At 45.6% G+C, this 6,163-nt stretch overlaps 1 pseudogene; it reads right to left on the reverse strand.

Annotated features, from left to right (window-relative positions):
* Positions 1-3,059: 3,059 nt before the first annotated feature.
* Positions 3,060-3,890, reverse strand: LOC108518526 (40S ribosomal protein S2 pseudogene; annotated as a pseudogene).
* Positions 3,891-6,163: the final 2,273 nt, after the last annotated feature.

A 6,163-nucleotide genomic window follows, 5' to 3' on the forward strand; every position in this document is an offset into this window, starting at 1 on the left:
TGGGCAGGGCCAAATAAGGGAATAAAAGCTGGCCACCAGAGTCAGCAGCCGCAACCTGCTTGGATCCCCTTCCACTCTGTGGAAGCTTTGTTCTTTTGCTCTTCACAATAAATCTTGCTGCTGCTCACTCTGGGTCCACACTGCCTTTATGAACTGTAACACCACGAGGGTCCGTGGCTTCATTCCTGAAATCAGCGAGATCACAAACCCACCAGGAGAAACAACTCCAGATGCACCAACTTTAAGAGCTGTAACACTACGAAGGTCTGTGGTTTCACTCCTTAAGTCAGTGAGACCACGAACCTACTAGAAGGAAGAAACTCCAGACACAACATCTTTAAAAGCTGTAACACTCACTGTGAAGGTCTGCAGCTTCATTCTTGAAGTCAGTGAGACCAAGAACCCACCAACATTAAATTCCCGACACAATAACACCAGCATTTTAGAAGCTGGAAAATGGTGGAATGGCAAACACCTTGAGATGAATTCTCTAGCCAGCAGTGAGGAAACACTGGCTTACAGAGCAGAATCCACCACCCCCCCTTCCACCCGGCCGCAGGAATTTGCAACATTGTGTACCTTTCTGAGTAGTGGCATAGGTGAGTTACAAACAGAAGGAATGATTGAAATTAGGTATTTTTTTTTTGAGACAGGGTCTTGCTCTGTGGCCCAGGCTGGAGTGCAGTGGTGCGATCTTGGCTCACTGCAGCCTCTGCCTCCTGGGCTCAAGCGATCCTCCCATCTCAGCCTCCTGAGATGCGTGCCACCATGCCTGGCCCATTTATTGTATATTTTATAGAGAGGGAATTTCACCACATTGTTCAGACTAGTGAGAGAGTAGAAAGGAAGAAACTGGTCAGGTAGTTAGGGTGGGTCCTTGGTTGAATTCTTGAAACAAAAGAACAGCCTGCAGGTACAGATAAGGGAACTTGCAAAGAGGGGCTTGCCTAAGACATGCCCACAGCTGAACAGATAAGAAAGGCTACACAGGTGACTTTCCCAGTCATGCCTTGCAATGGAAAATTCCATCCCCTGACACATGCACAGTAAGGGGAACGAAGCAATATGGAATAGCTCAAGCTAAGAGCCCACATGCACACTAGGAGGATGGGGTGGAGCTAGCAGAAATTTGCATCTTATGCAAATGAGACATCTAGTCCTCTTCAGTTTCTTATAAAAGCCTTTGCATTTAACTGTAAAAACAGCAACCCTCTTCCAGGCCCCCTCTCCAGGCAGAGAGCTTTCTTCTTTCACTTATTAAACTTTCACTCCAACTTCACCCTTTGTGTCCAGACTCCTTACTTTTCTTAGTTGTGAAACGAAGAAATGCAGGTGATACCTGGCAATGAGAAACTGCTACATTGAGGTGCATTGGCAAAACAGTAACATTGTGGTGCATTGGCAAAACTGTAACATTTTAGTGTATTGGCAGGGAAAGGAAACATTGAAAGGGTGAGTAGAATAGACCTCCAAATCTTTACTTTTGTTTGGGGGCTTCTTGCCCTCAGTTTTTTTAATTAAACAAAACACTGGGCCCCTCAGCCAGTTAAAAACTTTTAGAGTGGCTGCCATCCTTACAAGACTCAGGGGACAGGCTTGCTGGAGAGGACTTTCTCAGTCCCCTATCGCCTTTACATGGTGGGACTGTTGGCTCTGTTCCAATCCAGTTTCCTTTGGAAGGAGGTCGTTGGGCAACTGAAGGCATCTGGCCAAGGCTATTGGCCCCTGGACAACCTCTGGCCCCCGACAGCCCATCAGGGTGTCAGCACCAGTACTTCCGGACTTCTCTATTGAATTTCTTTATTTTCTTTTCACAGGTATCATATCTCCTATCCCTTCTTTATATGCTACGTTGAGGGATTTTTTACAGCCTGGGGAGATAATCTTGTTGGGTGAAGTTAGTAAGTGCCTTAGTAACCAGTAATGTAAATTTTAAAAAATTGCTGCTTCTGTGATTTCCTTGAGATGGGGGGATTTCAAGATTTCAGTCTAAACTTTCACCTAGTAAGGGCCTTTTTTTCCCCCGGTGATAGGCATTCCTGGCACTGTATGTGAGGATATTTCACCCCAAGTGAATATCCTCTGTTCCATTTTTTTCCCCCATGTAAGAGCTCAGCACTCTCCAGTGAATTTAAGCAGTTCCTCTATAGGACGAGTTAATTTTTTCCTGCTAGTAGGCATGTTGTGGGGACATCCTGTTAAGCCCCCAACTTTTCTTTCTAACATCTGCTTGGAAAGAATTTGGAGTCAGTTTTTTTCTCACATTTTAAGCACTCCAGTGCCACCTACTGGGGTGGGATTCTTCTCCATGGGGAGCCTTGTCAGCCCTTTGCCCAGAACCTCTAGTTCCCTGATTCCTTTCCCTCTTACATCCCTCTGTCAGTGATCAGACCCCATGCCCTATTTGTAAGCAGAAAATCTCCCCTTTCAGCAGCTGGGAGGAAGCCATCTTGGCAAAATAGATTTTAGCCTCAGTGCTATCCCTATCAGAGGGAGGACAGCCATTCAATTCTTACATTCTTTTGAGACATCTGTTCTGCATCCAGCTACACTGGCATCTAAGTGAGAAATGGATCTTATGTTTAGAAGTCAATTGGTCCCATTCTCTAGGAATTCATAACTTTGCCTGGGCAGTAGTAAGAGGATGTATGCATAGAGTTAAGACACTCCCTCCATTAAAGGATCTCGCCCAAATTCATCTACTGTGCAATCTCTCCTGGGTCCCTGGGGTACCCTGGGAGCCTTATGGGCCATGTGGGTCTGGGAAACCAGCAGGGTGGAGCGCTAGGGCCTCATACAGGTAAACATGACTACTCTTGCCGACTAGCTCCTCTAGATCCATGGGTGAAGGTCATGCTTGCATCCATGGGTGGTATCTATATGGTTGCCAGGACCCTGAGGAGATGGGATGAAAGAGGAGAAGTGTGGGATCTTTTCTATCTTTCTCTCAACTCTGGGTCACTCTGAAAGGAGGAGGAGGACTAAAGGACTCCTCCTCTCCTCTTTTCTTTTTTTTTTTCTTTCCAACTCAATTCACTTTATTTTCTTGTATAAAAACCCTATGTTGTAGCCATAGCTGGAGCCTGGGGCCTCTGCACGGAGACTCTGGTGTGGGTCTTGACGAAGTGGTCAGTGTATTCCTGATAGGGAGACTTGGTGAATATAGTCTCCTTCCAGGGGTTGGGGCTCAGGTAGCTGTAGGTCTTAGAGATGGCATCAAAGGTGGCCTTAGCAAAATTGCCCAGGGTGGCAGTGCAGCCCCTGGCTGAGATGTAGTAGTCATCGATACCAGTCATCATGAGTAGCTTCTTGGGCACAGGGGCCAAGACAATACCAGTGCCCCTGGGCACACGGATGAGGAACACCAGCACAGAGCCACAGCAGCCTGTCACCTTGCAAGGGAGGGTGTGGGGCTTGCTGATCTTGTTCCCCCAGTAGCCTCTGCATGCAGGGACAATGGAGAGCTTGGTCAGGATGATAGCCCCATGGATGGCAGTGGCCACCTCCTTGGAGCACTTAACACTGAGACTGACGTGGCCATTGTAGTCCCCAGTGGCAACAAATGCCATGAACCTGGTGTGCTGGCTGGCATGGGTCTTCTTCTGCACCAGCCTAATTTTCAAAACCTTGTCCTTGAGAGTGGCCCCCAGGAAAAAGTCAATGATCTCAGATTCCTTGATGGGTAGGGAGAAGAGATAGATCTCCTCCAAGGACCTGAGCTTCATGTCCTTGACTAGGTGGCCCAGCTTGGTCATGGTCATCCACTCCTTATACTTGGCCTTGCCTCCACAAGCTCCATGGCCTTGGGCCTGGACCTGTCCATGGCCGCAACCCTGGCCCCGGATGCCACTGCCAAAGCCTCTGCGGAAGCCACCACGATTCCCCATCCCAGGGCCCCTGGGGTCTCCAGCCTCCACCCTTCTTGCGCCGGCATCATCTGCTGTTTGGTGTTTTCTTGGAGAAGTTCCTCCCCTCTTTCCTAGATGGGCAACAACCCATCTTCAAGCCTGCACTAGCCTTGAGTGTAGCCTGGATGTAATCCAGTGTAACCTCAGATCCTGAAGTTCGCTTTGGGCAAGCCCCAACTTCACTCATATATAGAGATCTTCCACCTATTTAACCCAACTATTTAAACTCTCCTGGAAGGATGTTATGTTACTCTTAAACCCTACACTGCTTCTGAGAAACAGGCAGCCCTACAGGTAGCAGAGAAATTTGGAGATGAATAGCCAGTCAAAAGGGGAAAGAGAGTGAGAAAGAGGCAAAATCCCCATTCTCAGTAGGAAAAGAGGCAGTGCCCCTTGAAACCTCTAATTGGAATGCTAGTGATCCCATAGATGAGTGGAAAAGAAAACACTTTCAGATGTGTATATTAGAGGGCTTACAGAGGAACAGTAAGTAGTTAAGGCTTACTCTTAACTACTCTAAGCTATCCATGATAAATCAAAAACTAGATGAAAATCCCTCCGCCTTTTTAGAAAGGCTGAGAGAAGCCTTGGTAGAACACAACTATCTCCTAATTCAGTTGAGGGACAGCAAATCTTGAAAGACAGATTTACTCAGGTGGCCCCAGATATCAGAAGGAAAGTGCAGAAACAGGCTATTGGATCACATGGCACCATAGAAAACGTCCCAAGGGTACCTGCCTTGGTCTTTTATAATAGGGACCAGGAGGAGGCCCAGGAAAAGGAGAGAAAACACAAGAAAAAGGCAGAGAGAGGGATACCTTGGAATGGAATGCAGGCCTGGGACTCCATAAGTCTGTTGTTCCAGCCAGCCTGGTAAGCTGGTCAGTAACAAATTTCGCTGCAGGCCTCCATCTTGTTTTATGTCCTTTGGACTGTGACCTGTAACCATGTGGCAGTACTTTGTTTTAGTCTGTGCCATTTTACAATGGTGGCTTGAGTTCAGTCCTGGCTTGAGGAATGAGCACTTTTGGGTTAATATCTGTGTGACTTTTGCCATTTCCTGATTCTCTTCTCCTCTATGAACAACATGTACCTTTTTCCTTAAATCTTCCTTTCCCTCAGTTAACTTTAAAGTTTCTATATTGTGTAAGAACTGCTTATCCCACTTTGAAAATACCTCATACACTTGTGGTTAAATCATAATCTTAATTGAGGCTTGTTGTTTTCACCTGTGAGGTTACTTTTGGTAAAACTCAAAAGGCAGAAATATTAACCACTTGGTGTGGCTGAAGTTGGGTAACAAGGGATTTAAAAGGATTTTCTTAAAGAACACTCAACTGAATTAAAAGTGGATATCTAAGTTATAGGTATATTTAAAAGGCCTCTGTTTTTCTCTTCTTGGATCTTGTTTTTCTGGAGAAGGGTTTTCTTCAGTCACCTGAATTTTTTTTCTCCATTTTGTCTGCCACCCTTATTTTTTTTTTTTTTTTTTTTTTTTTTTTTTTTTTTTTTTTTGAGATAGAGTCTCACTCTGTCACCTAGGCTGCAGTGCAATAGCATGATCTCAGCTCACTGCAACCTCTACTTCTTTGGTTCAAGCAATTCTCCTGCCTCGGCTTCCCGAGTAGCTGGGATTACAGGTACCCACCACCACACCCAGCTGATTTTTGTAGTTTTAGTAGAGATGAGGTTTTATCATGTTGGCCAGGCTGGTCTTGAACTCCTGACCTCAGGTGATCTGCCCACCTTGGCCTCCCAAGGTGCTGCTATTATAGACATGAGCCACTGCAACCAGCTTCTTCCCACTCTTAATGCACACACGAGAGGCCCCAAGATAACTTCTAGTGTCCTGGGACTCCGTGGGAAAAACAGAAAAACAGAAAAGGTCCCATAGATTCCATTTTGGGAGAAACCTCTGTTTTCCTCCTGGAGCCCCAGGAATTAGAGGCAAATAATCCCTCTCAAAATCTGTTTCTGTCCTCCAGCTATGCCTATTTATTAGGCCCTAAAAACTGCAAGTTTCCTAGCCCTGCTCTTACAGGGCCCCACCTGGAGGCCAATAATCTAATTTAAAAATTGGTGAAGGAATATCTTATAACTACTAGATCTGCTTCTGTTTCTTGGTGTAGTTATATATGTGTTGCATGTGATGTCTACAAAAATAGCCATAATTAATTGGCTTAAAGAAAAATAAGTGCTTAGATCAAATTTTTTTTAAAGAAAAAGTAAAAGCTATAATGCTTCTTCGTTCACCA

The sequence above is a fragment of the Rhinopithecus bieti genome, unplaced genomic scaffold (assembly GCF_001698545.2).
Source record: "Rhinopithecus bieti isolate Rb0 unplaced genomic scaffold, ASM169854v2 scaffold_43749, whole genome shotgun sequence".
NCBI lineage: Eukaryota > Metazoa > Chordata > Mammalia > Primates > Cercopithecidae > Rhinopithecus > Rhinopithecus bieti.